We start from the raw sequence: 17,785 nt of genomic DNA on the forward strand, positions 1-17,785 counted from the left end.
CCCCAGCACATCCCTGAGAAACATGGGTTTCTTCTTACGACGGTCAGTTAACCTGGTATAATGTGGCACTGATGCAAATGTATTGCTCCTGGCTCCAGAGTCATTACTACCACCTCTGTACTCCATACCTGTAGCTCCCAAATACCCTTACCTCTCTGCGCTTCCCCTTCCCAACAATAAAGGCTTCTGGGCTGCTGTAAGAAAGAACTAAATTTAAGATTCTGACGGCCGCAAGTACTCCAAAGAGGAGACTCGTGTAGGTGCCTAAGACAGATAGCTGTGTGGGAGGGGGTTAGGTAAATAAGTTCCAAATGAAATCCCACAAACTGCGGCTCAGGACTACTGAAGCGTTGTTTTTGATTGCCGCTTTATTACTGGCTTTATTGCTTCTCAAATAGATTGCAGAGAGCATGGCATGCCAAGAGAGAAGAATGAGCCCCCCTATCCTAGTAAAATCATGGGTTTCTTCCAACTAGAAATCCTAACCCTGATCTCTTTTTATATAAATAAAACTCAGAGCAGGTCTTGCACTGTAGCAATTCCTTACAATGTCATTTTAAAAGTGCTCTGCTGCAAACCTCTCTGCAAATGAAAACAATCCGTCTTCCCAAGGCATCTTGCAAAGTGTGTAACTTTTCAGGCAAGGCGGGAGTGGGTGATGCTGAAATGAAGATGGAACAGGGCGACACAGTACACCGGCACTTCATGAGATCTGTTTTCTGCATACTGACTCTTACTAATGAGAAAAAAGCTCCACTGTGCCTTAAACATCATGAAATCGCAGACAAGAACAACTAGCTGATGATGTCTGCCAACAGCGCTTCTTTTCTTTCTCTGTACCTCCATGCTAAGCAGTGAGTGCTGGGCTTCAGTAACACGTGTAACATGGACTAATGACATGGAGGCACCCAACCAGCTCCCCAGCAAATCTGCCAACCTGCTGCTTTTAATGATAAAGTCCCGAGGACACAGTGTAGGATAATAATGTTTTACGTTGCAAGAAATTACTGTCATAAAGTTTCCCAGGTAAAAATACTTGAAAGGCTCTAAAAGTGGGGAGAGTCACAGAATGAACAGTTTTTATGCTTGACTGAATCAGAGCCTGTATGCTGAGGTTCTAGCCAGTCCTAGCAGAGAAAAAATGTTTTGTCTTAGTTTCAATAATATGGGCAAACTGGAAAGCTGCCACCTTTCCCCCACAGCTATTCTGCTTTACCTTTCACTCACCTTCACCACCCACTATCATTTTAATGCTATAGATTGAAACTATATGTAGTACTATAAGGGTTTCAGCAATGTTACAAATAAAAAAAAAAGCAATCATATCTGTTGATATCTGGTGACATCTTATGTCACCACGGCACCCCGACATCACTGTGATGAGAAGCACTTTTAGCACACAAGCTGAACCAGCGAGCCCAGCTAACCTAACGACATCAGCAACAGCGCTTCACTATATAACTAACTCACTTGCTGCTCCAGAAATCTGTATCATCACTATACCAAAACGCAACCACTGCTGGACTGGAAGTCGTCAACTGACTCATGTCTTGCTGCATAACAGTTACTGTGGGACATAATTATAGTCAAGAACTCTGCAACAAACCACTACTCTTGGGAAAAAGCACAGCGGCGTCTTTAATGTCCACACAGAGCAGACGGGGACTGGGAGTCCAGCCCTGCAAGCCTGACTAAGCACATTGGTAAGGCTGTGAGCCACGCCATGAAGCTTCCTGGCACGGTGGTGGCAGAAAGTATGACAGTGAGTTGTGAGGAGCTGAATTCACACTTAGAGTATGGCCCGCTGGCACTGCGAGGCCATAGGTACAACTGTAATTTACACTCACTCGGAAGGCCCTTTCCCTTCGCCAAACTGGTAACAGTATAAATAGGACTCAGGATCCAAGGCTTGAAAGAATGAACCATTGTTTTTCTTAAGGCCACGTTTTAAAAAAAAAAAATAATAATCCCCCTATGTTTTTCTAGTGCATGCTAGTCAGAATGCACTTTCCTGGGAAATGCATTATAATAACGGGCAATGTTCAGCATCACATTTGAAGTGAGCACATCCCAGTGATTAGAATCCAGGCAACAGAAATAAACACATCAGCAGGACATGCTGCACAGTACTGAATTGGGACTTCTTTGTTTTATGACTTTCTTGAACATTAAATACTGTGTGAGAAAAACATTGTTCAAACTTAACCATCTGTATTTGGTTTCTTTGGAGTGCATTACAATCATCAGTAATCATTTTAAGCCTAAAATCAGAAAACCTGGTTGTACTTGGGAGACTAATTGCGGCAGTAAAAGGTGGCTTATGTAGCAATAGAATCATTTTATTTATTTTTTTAAGTGAATTTATTAGAAACTTCTTGTTTTTAAATGGGGCTACTCCATGTTAAAGTGGCACAGTCCATTATGTTAAGCTGAGAAAGAAACAGTTTCCCTGTAAACAGTTTTCTAGATATCAATAATTTTTTCTACACTTCAAAGTGGGAGGAAAGGTTTAAATTATTAAAATTTTCAAAACTAAAGACCTAGAGCAAAGAAAAAAACCCTGAAGTTCAAGGTCAACATTTTGCTTTGACAATTTCAAACCCTATCTTTTCAATGCAACTTCTTAAAGATGCTATTAAGTTTAATTTTCTAAATAAAAAGTAATTTTGAATGAGAAAGCTATTCAGTTAGAAACTACCAAAACATTCTGACAGTTCCAAAACTTTGTTTCCACAACAGTTTTCAAGTCAAGATATTTGTGAAAGCCAACTCTTTCCCACAAACAGTCTCAATTTCTGTGAATCAGCATGTTCCGTCTTTGAACACTTTATTACCAGCATGACACAAAGGCTCCCACCTCACAAGACCTCTTCTCCAAGAGCATGTTACTCTCGCACCCTCCTGGGAGCTGCCACTGCAGCGAGCGCTCCGGGTTTAGGTTCTGCCCCTCATTGAGAAACAACAACCTGCTGCCAGCTGTGGTTCTCAGCAGAAGTCTTCTGTCTCTGCAGAAGTCTTCTACCTCTCCAGCCAAATGCCAGAAGCTAACAGCGAGGAAGAACACAGGGTAAGAGAAATGCTGCACCTGCAAGCATCGCCTCATACCACCTCTTGGTTAGAGCTTCGGATCCTTAGAAAGGTGGTCACTTGGAGAAGATCAGCATGAAGAGGAAGAAGCTGGCCATCCCACCCACAGCTCCTTGAAATCTCACAGCCCCCTGTACAGAAGTACAATAGTAGCCATCAGGACACCTGGTGGTATCACAATTATATTTTAATCATCCACACTGAAAAGCATTCAAATGGTCTCACCCATCATTTGTCCTACCTCACTCGACAAAGTAACTCTAGCATCCAGCTCATCCCCTGGGCCTTTTTGGCCAAGTCCCTGGTCACTGGATGTCTGTTACCCCAGATATGTCACCTCAAGGCTCCCCAGCCTGAGCCTCAGCACAGTCCTCGGCAGTCCAGCTTACAGCATCCCAGGGACCCTCTCATTCTCCCGGTTCCTGGTTCCCCATACCAGAGTTAGCAGCTGTTCTCATTGCTCTTGAGTTCTACTCATGGAAATCCCACCCCAGGCACAGAGGCTGGAAAAAACTGCCTTAATCCAGAGTAAAACTTTCTGCTCCACACATTAGATCTACTCGGGTGCTGAACAAGTGACTAGCTGGGTGGACATGCCAGCATCATTCTGCAGTCTTAGTAGCTTAACCAGTTGAGGCCATAGACAGCAAAAGGCATGCAGGAGATACAGACAGTTCTGCACCCAAACAGGATAAAATCAAAACTTATTTTCTAAACTGCGTGCAGAAAGACTGCCCACACCATCCCACTCTTCCTTTCTCTAGCACTGTCGGCATTAGGGGTTTTCTGTGTGTCTTGGGTGATTAAAGCCATCCAACCTTTGGCCTCATGCCTTATAACTCCACCCAAAGCATGTTGTAATTCCCTAGAAATGCACTGTTTGTCATGTTTTATTGTTTAATTACACTCTGGCTTTATTTTATTGATCCATGTCTGTTTCTTGACTAGCTACATGTGGGTTTTTACGCCCCTGAAGGAAAGACTGGGAGCACAGATACCCGGCAACCATTGCTGTCAGCAGAACTGCGGTGCTCAGCACCTGTCCCCTTCTATTTGCCTGCCTTGCTCACGCTCCCACTAGGAGAAGCATGGCCCTACCAATTAGCACAGTGCCAGCAGCAAAGACTATATTGTTCATATCTCAAGAGTGGACAACGTCATTGCGTCGCATTGTACATCCCCAGACTCCCAATTACGAGTTATCCTTTACAACTTCTTGGAAATTCCTTAAATAAACAGAAGTGAGCGTTGGTCAGTCATTCCCAGGCCTAGGAATGAACTTTGCACTTTCTAGAAGTATACAGGTCTTAGGACGGAGGAAGAGCAAAGCAGCCTGATGCAGCTTCATTTCTCAAGGTTTGGCCTAGCTGAACACATGCAGAAATCTGTGGTAGTACTGGACAGGCTGACAAGGTAGCATCCAGTAGGAGGATAATTATTTCCACATGAAGAGTCCCAAGGTCATTACTCATATAAATTCCCATGGAAGCTAGTTGAGCAAAAGTTTGAAGAATTCCCCCAAAAATATGAAAGTATCATAAGGGTATTTACAGTAAATTGTAAAATATAATCAAAGTTGAACGGTATGCTCTAGAATCACTCTCATTCTTACTAGTCATCCTGATCTTATTCCTGTCCTTATTTTCCTCTAATTTGATCAGTTGCAAGAAATATGTCTTACCTAGCTAAGAAATTCTTTCAAATAGGAAACTGCATATTTAGAAGTGCGTAAGGAGGAATAACAAGCACTCTCTGTAAACATCCCTTACCTCCTTTCATTTTGCTCTTTCAGAGAAGGGAATTTGCCATTTGGAGCCAGCAATGTCTTTTTGTTGCCTGCTTCTGGGTCCCAGTTGATCAGTATTTCCCAAAACACAGCACTGCTGTTTGAGAGTTGCACGTTAGGCATCTAGAGTTCAACAATAACAGAATTCTTTCTGTTTTGGCAGAGCGTGTCTCAGTTTGGAAACTTTCAGCCTGAGTTTGATGTCACTTACAGCAGTCAATATGCCTATCCAAAAAAATAATGCTAAGTAAATAGAGTTACTGCAACTTCTGCTAAGGCAACGGACATCAACATGTGTTTCCAAAACTTTTGGTAGTCCGGAGGTAACAAACAAATGATACAGATTTCATTAAATCTATATGCATATATAGATATATTATTCATATTTATTTAGTTTAACTGATGGAAATTATCAAATTTGTGCAACAGTCAGATCTCAAGCACAGGAAAGGCCAATTGTCTTCATCATTTCTGCCAGAGCCTATAGAATCTATGCTGACATTAAGGAAATAATAATAACAACCTAGTCCTTTTGGCTAACAGAAATCCTTCTGAGTGTGAAATTACCAACCACCAACCAGAATACTTTTGTGAGTCTGCAGAAAGAGAGGCTGAAACAATAACTGACAGGGTGTCTCTCCTGTGTTAATTGTTAACTCAAAGGACTGCCCCAGGACATTGAAAATGCCCATGTTGTTAACTATTTATTGCATAGGAAGGAGGGGGAGGCATGACCCTCTCTCTTCAAATCCCAGAAAGCATGGGAATGAGAAAAGAAAGCTAAGGTAACTGTTAATAAAATTCTGGCTAATATGCATGGCATTTGCATAGCTGTATACCTCTCTTCCCCTCACAAGAAAACATCACCTCTGATTTTCACCTTGCATCTTCTTTCCTTTTCATCCCTGACAAAAATTAACATTGAAATACTCTGTCTTTAAACTAATGATTTGCACATGAAGAAACTAATGATTTGCACATGAAGTGTCATTTGCTACAAATTGATTTTTAGAGGTAGCTTGTAACCTCTAAAATAAGAGAGTAATAAACATCACCCCATACCATTACATGTCAAAAAACCTAAGGATGTTTGCCCATTCAACGATCACAGACAACTTTACATGCTAAGAGATACTGAAATGGTTCCGTAAGTATTGTGGGCTGCTCACTAGACTGTTTTCCTAACAGCCTGATGTTTCTTCGTAGTTATGGTATGACACATCAATCACGACACTTTTTAAGTATAGCCAACTTACAGAGTCTGTGAATCCCACAGCTGCAAGTGCTTGGAGAAGCAACTTGCAAAGTGACTTCAAAAAACTTAATTTTTGAGGGGAAAAGTTTCATTTAGACATTTTGATGCTTTTATCACCCTTTGAGCCTGCTTTTTTTAAATTGGATTGGCTTCCTATGAAATCAGTCAATACTTACGTAAATGAACATCTATTTACTTGGCCTGTTACAAATAACAAGAAATCTATCCTGTATTTAAGCAAAGTCAGGGATGGTTTCTGTTTAGTTGTCTGTCCCTTCCTATTCATTCCTAAAATTTATTTATCGTTTTGACTAGCTGTGAGCTAAAGTTTGCATAGACCTGCCTGCAACTATTTCAAGGTCTCTTCCCTGAACAGTAACAGAGTCTAGCATTGAATAACATACAGTCGCAGCTGGTTTTCCTCCCTAAATGGATTATTTTGCATTTATTAACATAGAATTTCATCTGCCACTTTATCTTTCAGTCATTAAGTGTTATGACCTTTTTCTACTGCCCTGCAAAGGACTCTACTGCTTGAATAAGCGAACCTTATCCTTCATTCTCTCATAAATACACCGATAGGCCTATGTACGCAGACAACCTAGTAAGACCCTAGCGGAAAAATCCCTTTACTCTGCAAACTTAAATTTTTAATTCTCACATGCTTCTCAGAAGGGAACTTTCCCACTTACTGAACACCACCATAATTTTATAAGAGGAATGGTGATAGGTGGTGGATCATGTTTCTTGGAGAGGCAGCACACAGAATCCAACTGCCCTACGTTGACTCCTTCAGAAAAATCGGTAGAGTAATGAAGCAGGGCTACAAAACCAGCACGGCAATCTTTCACGATACATATCCCTGTGCCTCCTCACCTAATCTTCATTACCTAGCTTCTAACAGTCTGCCTGCTACAAAGTCAGACACTCTAGATTGGCAACACAAAGAGCCACTTTCCATCCATCTACTAGTAACAGCTAGGACTCCAGTTAACAATTTGGCAATTCCATATCTGTGTCATTTAAACTCCTGGGCAAGCAGCTTCTGTCCCCAGAATTTCGTAAAAATTATGTTATACTCAGCCTAAAACTATTCTGCCTCAATTTGAATATATTTCCTTGCCTCACCTCCTGCAAAAAAAATGTTGTAGCAGCTGTAAGCTCCTCCATATTGAATATCAGTACAATGCGATCACATTTCTCTCATATACTGATTCTACAGATATACCAGTAGAGTTTCAACTTCTAATGTGTTTGAAATAGAACAGTTAAATTATTTACTTTTACGTCTTTCGCAATTTTATTCAAAATCTCCTTGGCGTACCTTACTATGGTTTGACATGCATATTGTGAAAGTTTATTCTCTTTTGTATGTTCCTTATTTGGAACGACTTCCACATATTCAGTTATGTCTTTTTATTTCTTTTATTCTTTTTTAGTCTGTTTAGAAACTAATTTTCAGAGAGAAAATGCACACTATCTATCAAAAAGACCCTAAAACCACCCCCTATATTTCATGGCACTTCAAGAAATTTAACATTTTGGCTGTTTTAATTTCCTTTCAGAGAGGTTTCCTCAGTTTTATCTAACATCTCTGTGGCTCTTTCACTCCCACAAGAATGTTGAGCTTCACTACATGGTGATCGCTACTGCACTGACTCTTTGGTAGTTACCTTTTGGGCCATGACTGGCACAATAACTCAGGCCTAAATCACAAGCTGTTTCTCCTCTTGTTTGTTCTTTGGCCATTTACTCTAAAATGTCATTCATGGTATCAAAAATAAAAAAAAAAAAGAGGCTCTGTCTTAATACGCCCATATGATGTTTATGCTGTCTATACAGAAAGTTGTTTTTCATTATTATTGTGATTTTTTACTCTCTCTTAGCATATCACATTCATTGCTAGTTGCCCAACCAAGTGATCAATATTGTAACCACAACATTATAATATTCCTTCTAATTGGAATCCACAGGCATACAGTGAGAGTATTTAGCTTATTTGAACCTGAATTTTAATGTATCATGCCACTTCTCCACCAGCAAAGCTATTCTGTTATTCCTGTATGTTTTCTACTCTAATATTATAGAAGCTTTCATTCCTTCTACATATTGGCATACCTATTGGCATACTTATATTAATATCATTTCTGAGCTTCTAAGTATGCCCAACACAAACAGGGTGCTTCCAAAGGGCTGAATAAATTTAGGGCACTTCTTTGTAGCCGATGATGGCCAGTGTGCCAGCTGTGCCTACATTCCACACAAGTGCGAGAAGCCAGGTCTTGTCCTGCAGCCGACGCAGTGGCACCACCTAGGATGATGCTAGGTCCTCCCCATCTGGAAGGGAAGACTTAATTTCACAAGCAAAATCCCATACTAACATCACTGCCATCATTCAGGAGAGCCATTATTTCTGCTTCCTGAACTGATGGTGCAAGAGGAGAAAGGATGAAGTCTTTGGTTTCTGCACAGCAAGGCAAGCCACCAAACTTGAGGTCAGGACCTGGACAGTTTAAAGAAAAGGGAGGGAGAGAGCTTTCCTCTCCTACCCTATAACCTAAGCAAAGTCTCTCAACACCCTCAAAAGTTTAGCACATTTTAACAAGTTTTAACAATTAACAGTTATTAACGTGGCTGTTTTTCCTGAAGAGAGCCTACTTTTTCGGTTAAGAATGAAATACATGAAAAACCCATAGAGTTTAAAGATTTAGCATCCTTGACAAGATACAACCCATTTTTAATAAGGCCTATTTGACAGAAAAGACAAGAGGTAACTTAAAAAGGAGCAACAAGTCTGTTCTTCCCTATTGCTTTTCTGTGGTACAACCTAGCAATTCAACAGAAACCACCATTTCCATTTGGACCGGCCTCCTGATCACACAGGCTACAACTTCTGGTTGATTTACAGTGCATATCTTTTAGAAAGATATCTTGTTTTAAAGACTTCCTTATGGATAGTCCACTATACACCTCAGCAGTTTTTCTATACTTACTTACCCTTGCTTAACTTATTTTTCAATTTATTCACAGGTTAAATCTGATTAGCTTTAAATGTCTAGAATTTAGATTTTGTAAACTTCCTTTGCCAAAGTAAAGAATCCTGAAGTATCACCTACTTTTGCTCAGATACATACTTAAAAAATCGAGATCAAGCCGTCTTTAGTCTTTTTTTTTCTGCACAGATCAACTTACGATGCTCTCCTGCTGTTGCATTGAGGAACAGAAGTCAGAACCTAAAAGGAACCAGAGCAGAATCAAACAGGGAGTGAAGATGAACGGTGATGATGCCAGTGTTGATTTTCTTTTGCTTCCCTGAGGCAACTACTGTCCCAGTGTCCCATGATGCTGTGAGATGTGGAACACAACCAAACCCTCCAGCCGCTTCAGTAAGTCCTCCAGGTATCAAAGCCAAAAACAACATCATGGGTGTGTCAACTTCATTAGCGATGATTCAAACAATCACACAATAGAAGCGTTTTGCATGGCTCAGCAAAAGATTATTCGAAGACGTAAATCCAAATCAAAGACATGCACAACTTTGTTTTACTGTTTGGCTATTAATAATTGCTTATATGATTCCACAAGTGAATGTAGCATTTAAAAAAAAAAAACAGGATAAGACCTGTTCTTTACAACGAAACATAATTTTAGCAAAACACCTGCAAAACAGACATGCTTCTGCATTCAAGGAAACTAGTAAGGAACCTGGCAACTTAACAGAGCAGATTCTGGATATAAAACCAAACACAGAATCCCATTTCCCCTGATCCTACAGCACATGCCTTATGCGTACATGTGAACAGGACATCTCCACTCCACAACCCATCATTTGAACAAAGGCGGCACCTTTCAGCTGCTGAGGCAACGCACAAGCCAATCAATAGCAGACTGTTTTGAACCTGTCTGTCAAGAGTCACAAATACACTCCTATGCCTCCTTTTTTGGGCTCTGAAAGGAGTGTGCTGACTTTGTAGTCTCTCTTTACTGCTCTGACCATCATGCAAGTAGCTTGATGAGAAGGAAGAGTCTTCAGGAATAAAGCAAATTCAAAGAGCAGTTCTGGAGGGCCTGACTGATGATAAAGATTTTGGCTTACAAGTTCAGATTGTAACCAGACAAACAAGCTCAGTGATTTCAGCTGCACTTCTCTAACAGACATCATGCACTCAATACGGCATAATGAAGAGGTGATTCCAGGAGACCACCTGTTGAAGTCACTAAGGCTTTTCTCCAAAGTAAGGACTAAATAGAAACTGCATGATTGACCCAAGGTGCAAAAAAAGGATATGAACTTAAACTAAGTAGGAACTGATGACTATAAAATATGTGGATTTGGAAAAAAAAAGTAAAAAAAAAAGTGGTAGAATGTGTTTGGAAGTATAAGCGAAAGGCAGAGAAATGACAGAAGTGTACCATAATAAATGAAATATGCTTAAGCATGTTCCCAGTAGCAAAATAGAAAGTGTACTTCCTTTTCCATCAGTCATGCTACAGCAACCAACAAATCAAAGCAGATAAAATGTCATATAAGATCTGCACTGATTTATTTCTTTCTTTCATTATTTTTTAGAAAATAGTCATCCACAGGTAAATCCAAATCAAGTTTGCTAATGCTCTTCATCAGCAGGAGGGTGGACTGTAAGATTGGGAGCTTTTCAGATATGATTTCCCTGCAATGCCGGTGGTCTGAGGGTCCTGGCCTTTTTAAACTCTTTGCGCAAGCCAGACCAGCTAACAGAGACTCAGAAGAATTAACACCATTACAATGGTAAGAGTCCAGAGCATTATTAGTTACACCTAAAGAAATGGATCGTATTTCCAAGTTACACTGAAATATAAGAATATTTCATGGCAATGCGTAGACTCAGTTTAAAGAAAAATCATCAGTCACCATAAAGCATAGTGTTGTTTTCAAAAACTATAGACTGGATAAAAAAATAACATGTAAGAACATGAAATTTAGCTAAGCAAAAAAATATAACCAGGGCTTCTGAAAACCCTCTTTAAGACCAACGTCTAATTTACAGAGCACAGAGATACTACATTTATCTGTTAATGATCTGCTCATGAAAGCTTAATTCTGCTTGACTTGCATATGCAATTCCCACCACCACCAACGGAGAGCTGTGAGCATATATTGAGAGAACAGACAGCACTGTAAATAAAATGTTGATACAAATGCTCAGCTTTCTAATATTTTTCCCCCTCAAGATACTGAGTTTTATTAAATTCTTTAATTGCCTATATTCATTCTTGGATATATGGCAGATTTTAAGGACTGTAAAAGTATAAACCTAAGGAAATTAAATTCTTGAGCATAAACCATGTGTGCCAAGGTTGTAAGAATGATATAAAAGATAACCATTATATACCAATGCCTTACAATATCACCATAACTTCGAGGCTGTCGTTTGCTTTCTAAGTATATATGTCTTTCTACCAGTACATGCAAGTTGTGCTGAAGCAGCACTGCTTATCTTGTTATGTGCATTGTGTGATTCTAAAACTGTCATTTTATCCTGATGAAAATGCAACATAAGAAAAATTTATTTTCACACTTGGCACTCCTAGACCAAAGATGATGTGCACTGAAATACAGACGTGCCTTATTAATTCTACATGCACTGATGTCTTAAAACAAAGGTGAAAGAATATTGAAATTATATCTCAAATTCCTGGTATCCTAAACTGTAACTTCCTTTTCTGCATTGTACAGGTTTATGTTTTAGGCAGCTGGGATTCTGGGTTTTCTATTTCAATTCATGCAAATTGCACATTTTCACAAGATTTATCTTAAGGTCTTAGACAAAGACTTGATAAAACATCAGTGATTTGATTTTATTAATTATTCACAAATCTTTTAATGAAATTTCATTTAGGTGATTACTGATAGAAACTAATAATCTGTCGTTTCTCTCACTTAAGCAGTAGTTCAAAATCAAACACCACCTTATTAATAATAACCAAAATTTACCTCATGCTCATGTTTTCAAAGGCTATTTAGAAGACATTTCATATGGCCCAGATATGTTTGGTTTTCCCACCTTGTTCAGAGGGCATCAGTAATTGATCCGGATTCAGGGTTAGACGACTCAGAAATGTACCAGCAAGCCGCCTCAGAATTTTTCTGCTATCCTAATCATGATGTATTATCACTAAAAGCTAGACAATACTGAATTATTTTCTGCCCAACAAGCAAAAATGGATGACAGACTAATAGTTAGGACACTCTTAAATCCTCTCTAAATCTATGCCTGTTTGAAACACAGATTTCCATTCTCAAACTGCTGATCATTTTTGATGTCTGTGGAAAGCTTCTGTCCATCCAGTGCATGGAGAGTCTGGACAACCAACATAAAATAGTGAACTCCACTGTGGAAGCTGGGAGAATAAAAATTGCATATCGAATTGCTATCGGCCGAAAAACATTGCCAGATCTGGACCTGTGTATGCTACTTGCTTCAAGTAAGGTAGTTTCTTCAAAAGGGAGGTTAAGGAGGTTAAGCAGCAAATGCACAAAGAAAGTTAATACAGGAATCCTCTGGTCTTACTGCTCGCTACACCATCAGTGCCAGAGAAATGGCTTCACAACAGTCACGTCAGGAATATGAATGAACGATCTCTGTGCAGTCACTAGAAGCAAGACTAACCACAAAAGTACCAGCATAATAAGACAGATTCAGTGGAAAGCTTTATTTTAATTATTTTCCTCAAAAGATTTGGGCTCTTTCGAAGTTTCTTGGGTTTTGCTTCTTTTAAATACAAAGAAAAACATGCATCTCTTAGACGTGCCTGTTTCTCTGACAATGAGAAACCACTGAATTCAGATAACTTCAAATACACTATTCTCAATTTCTCCCCCCAAAGAAATAAGAATACCTTCAAAAGGAAACAGCTGTTTGGAACTAGTGATCACCTGCACCTAAGCAGGTATTACAATCTACTAATTTAGACAAATATACACAATGTTACTCTTACCCCGTCCTCCCGTCACCTTGTCTTCCCCACTGACTAGTCTAATCATTTCTTGGTCAGGTGGCTAATGCTAGACTCCAGTCCCACAGGGGATGGGACTGTCTTTGACCTTTTCATTCAGTCAGTGTTTACAGCGCAGAAAATGCACTAGAAATAATAACAAAAATTTCATTAAAATCATCTTCTATACTCCTAAACCACCCCAAGGGGAAAAATACTACAAATATTGAAATTCAGCATCAGACAAATGACATGCTTTCTCGTTCACACAGAGGTTCACTAGCTGTCTAAAGAAAACGCATCTGACAGAGGTCTTAGCCACCAGCAGAACCACCACAAACGCGCGAGAGTCTGCCGAAGTCCTTGCAGAAGACAGGAAAGCGAGAAGCTCCTGGTTCTGATTTCCATAGTCTAACTTTCTCCTCCCCGCTCTCCTTGGTACCTGGGGCTTGTTTTTTTCTGGATTACAATTGGTGAGGCACAGCAGATCTCCATGAGCTGCCGGGCTCACTGCAGCTGGGTAGCAGCCCCGTGACTCCTTGGTGGGCTGTTAGAGAGCTCACCCGGGGACCAAGGTCTCCCGGGCAGCTCCCTCCTGCCAGTTCTCCAGGCGGGCTGCTAGGGCCAGGAGGGCAGACCACACAGGCTGCTGCAAGCACTGCCACAGCAAACGTCGCCACTCTTGCAACACACTAGATTCCCATGCCTGGGGAGCTGCTGGTGTAAATAGTCCGTCGCTTTTCATCCCTAGACCCTACCTCAGCAAAACATTTATACTTAAAGAAGTGCACGCTTACACACATTGCTACGCCGCAAAGCAACACGTTAAAGACTTGTTCAATCAGAGATTTACTTAGAAGTAGGTTAAAGTTTCAAGCATTTTGATTTTTTTCTGGAAAGATTAAAACGCAGAAAACAGAGAAAGCACCGAAGAGAAAAAAAATCCATAAAAATACACACAAAGACCTTTTCGTCCAACCAGAAACTTGCAGTAATTATTTCAATACTGATTGAAATACTTCACTGGATATTGGGACATGGTGTGAGCACACAGTTGGTCCAGTAAGCTTGTCCACCTAAACTAAGCTTTCAGTTGTGAAAAATTTGGCCTTTAGGATGAGTACCCTAAAAAGCCCTGGTTATTTTGCAGCCTCAGAATAAATTAGCTCTTCATCCTTGAACATCTTGGGTGAGCTGAAGGTAAGCCTCTCATTTGTTTTTTACTCCTGGCATTTATAAGAGGAGTCAAAAATCAAAACACTGATGTTACTTAACAATTTATGGGTTTACTTATCACAGACTTGAAAGTATCTTATATTTGCTATATGAGCTCTTTCATTCTTATATATTTGTCTTATCATACACCACACATCATCTCACGGCTACAGCAGCACATGGAATCCACAAATATCATAAGCCATTGCTCTTTGTCTGCAAACTGATGTGTGCCAACTACAGCGTATAAGATAATGAAACACTTCACATATTATTGGCAAAGTATATGAGCTGTTAAATATGGGACCTCACAGTCTTACAGCCAAACACCTGGCAAAGTTCAAATGAATTCCACAGGTTTGGTAAAAGCTCATTTTTCGTCACTTATTCCATGTCTACTCAGAGGCATTTTGGTTGCATAAAACTCAAATATTTATAGTTCAGTGCCTGGGGAGGAGCATCTTTCCCATCAGCCTCCCCAAATGACAAGCAACCCAAAAAGCATCGCTTAACATTCTGCCAAAATAAGCCTTCTTTGGAGGCTGAAAATGTTTGGCAAGGCCGCCATCCCACAACCAGCATTTTCTCTCCTGTTTTTTTTTTTAGTTCAGTCACTGAACTCAACCTGGATCAGCAGAACATCATGAAAAAGGTCTTTCTAAACACTTTCTGTTCAAGGCACCACAGGAAGCTCTGTCATAAGTGAACCTGCTCTCGCGTCCTCTCTTCAGCCTGAGAAGTTCAGACAGCCTGGATGAGTCACAGAGAACTTAAAAGATTACTGGCGGGGTATTCAGCCAAAAAAATCCCAAATTTCAAAGGTCTTGAAGCCTAAACATCTGTATGAGCATCTCTTCAATGAGGCCGTTTCTCTAACTTCAGAATGAACATTACAAGGCTCCTTCTAGATACGGACAGCCTGCTCTGCAGGATCAAGTGGTTTGAAATTCCCATTTGACTTCAAAAAGTCTGGTGAGTGCTCAACACAGCTTTTGTTTGCTAAATGCTTGCTAACGTATGTGAAGAGCATTCTTTTTCCAAACGAAACATTTCCAGATATATTTTGCTGCACAGGTATGCTTACTCATAGCCTACTGTCACCTTGAAAGTGACACGTGTGCCCATGCTGACAGGAAAAAATTCTAAGAGATCTCAGCTCATCTGCCATTACAGTTGCTTGTAATGCTATCCTGGGAATCCTCTTTTCATAGTTTTATGATTTTAAGACATAACCTTCTACAGCACAATGCAGCCTGTCAACACTAGTATCACAAAGTCTTTTAGAGATGAGACACTAATGGATAGGAGATGCATAGAAGAACTGAATGGATCCATAGCGATCCAATGAACTCAATGCTCCTGTCTAATCTATTCGAGCTCCATAGGAGGATAACATCCAGCACACTCTTGGGGGTTATTTAAAAGTCTACCAGGAGACTGAAAACATATAGCTGAGAAGGATCCAGTCCAAAACCAGGAAAGTCAAGCAAGGATAAAGGCATTCAGAACCTCTTGCATCTAGGACATTGGTTAAGACATGCGATAACCGAAGCTACTCCCATCTGACAGCTGTTCGGTAGCCTACACAAAATGAAACGGTGCTTTCAGTGCAGTTAGTAGACAGATGTTTACATTATAGATGGAACTACGTGGCAAGCTCAGCAGAGAAGCCAAGCAGTTTTGCTAGGTTAACACACCAGTGATAATAGAAGAAAGCTTCCAAGTCCAATACTGCTCACCCCCACTTGCTGTTCATGGGGTCAGTCCAGGTTGCAGACAAGAAGCTGTGCAGGAAGTGCTTGCACTTCTGCTATCATCTGCTCTGTTTGCAAATACAGGAGTCCAGACAATACAGCATTTCACTCAGACGCTAAATTAGCAATGGTAGGCAATTTTTAAGTAATACAAACCTCTCCCTCAAAAAGAAAACAACTACACATGGCAATTGCTTATATTCCTTTAGCCCCTAAACAATTTTATATTGCAAATTGGCTTTGAAATATGAATAATCCCAAATCTCAGTGGCCTTGGCCTCCTTGAGAGCCAGTCTTGAAGCGTGGACTAACTGCTCTTGACTTTTTCCCCAATGAATGCACACAGCCAGACGGCTCTTACAGCATGGGGCTGTGTTCTTCAGCTGATTTTGCTCCCAAAAACCATGCATGCAGTCAATGCATCTGTTCTTTTAAGGAGAATACTCGATGAGGGAAAACCGAAACACGCAAGGTTCAAAAGGGCAACACAGTCAGTTGCTACTGAAATTCAACATCCAAACTACTCGCTCTAATCCATTTGAGGGCTGTTTGTAGTCGGTTTGTCTTAAAGATCATTTGAGAACCCCTCTAATGAAGAGAGCACTCAGTTTCAGTCACTGGCACCTACCCCTCTGTCACCAGGAGATGACCCCTGCGCCGGTAGCTGTGCACTCCCTGAAGAACCCTGACGAATCCCGGCCCGTGTCAGGGGCCCGAGTGCTTGAATTCAGTGGCCTTGCCCAGCCTCACGGGGGGCCACCCCCAGCCCTGCCCGTGGCCCAGGAGCCCCATTCGATCACAGCTGGAGGCCGTTAGTCCCTGTCACAGTCTCCATCCCTGCCGCAGCCCTGCCCTGCCCGCCCGCGGGCCCTGCCGACCCGTGAGGCTGGTGGCCCAGCTTGGCCTCGGCCCTGCCCGGCCATCCCGCGGCTGTGTCTGACCCTGCCTCCCCTCACCCGGCCCGACCCTGACCCCCACCCGCGGGCTGGCCCCGTCCCCACGGCTCGGCCGCTGGCCCGGACCCACTCCGGAGGAGTGAAACTTGACAAGTTGCCCCCTCCGGAAAACACCTCGAGGCAACGCAGCCCCCCGCGCTGCTCCCCGGGGCGGAAAGGCGGCACGGCGAGCGCCAGGCTCGGCACAAGCGGCGGGGAGGGCGCTCCCCGGGCGGGCAGGCAGGGGCCGAAGGGGCAGCCGCGGTCCCGCCGGGCCGCCGCCGCCACCCGGCCGCCGCGCCCGCCGCCGCCGCCGCCAAGCCGTTGGGCAGGGCGGCATCTAGCGGCCGCTGCCGGCGCCGCCGCTCCCGCAGGCAGGGGGCCCGCCCGGCGCCGCCGCGGGCGGCCCGGCGGCAGCTGCGGGCCGCGGCGGGGGACGGGGCCGAGGCGCCGGGAGGCGGCCGGCGCGCCGGGCGGGCGGGCGGGAAGGGAGCAGGTGGCGCCTCTCTGCCCCGCCGGCTGGTGTCGCTCGGTGGTCTCCCGCCTGGCGGGGGCGGCGTTTCAGCCCCGGGCGCGATCTGCCTGCTTTCGGGTCATAATTCACCACAAAGCGTAACCTCGTCCGTGTAATGAAAAACGACACAGCCACGAATTAGGTGCCTTTTCCAAGCTGTGATCTGAACGGCGGCCTAAGGCTGGCCGCTGCCTGCCCGCCTGCCCAGTCGCTGCACGTACCCTCCTCATGAGCACCCCTGCAATCGCCAAATAATGCTATTAA

The 17,785-nt window shown here is 42.3% G+C and overlaps 1 long non-coding RNA gene across 1 annotated transcript; it reads right to left on the reverse strand.

Moving 5' to 3' along the window:
- Positions 1–4,862: 4,862 nt before the first annotated feature.
- LOC142078197 (uncharacterized) lies at positions 4,863–16,775 on the reverse strand. Its single transcript, XR_012672152.1, has 3 exons — positions 16,701–16,775; positions 9,321–9,361; positions 4,863–4,970 (listed from the first exon to the last, which is right to left on the reverse strand). It is a non-coding gene; the product is annotated as an uncharacterized LOC142078197 (long non-coding RNA).
- Positions 16,776–17,785: the final 1,010 nt, after the last annotated feature.

Source organism: Calonectris borealis, chromosome 2, assembly GCF_964195595.1.
Source record: "Calonectris borealis chromosome 2, bCalBor7.hap1.2, whole genome shotgun sequence".
Taxonomy (NCBI): domain Eukaryota; kingdom Metazoa; phylum Chordata; class Aves; order Procellariiformes; family Procellariidae; genus Calonectris; species Calonectris borealis.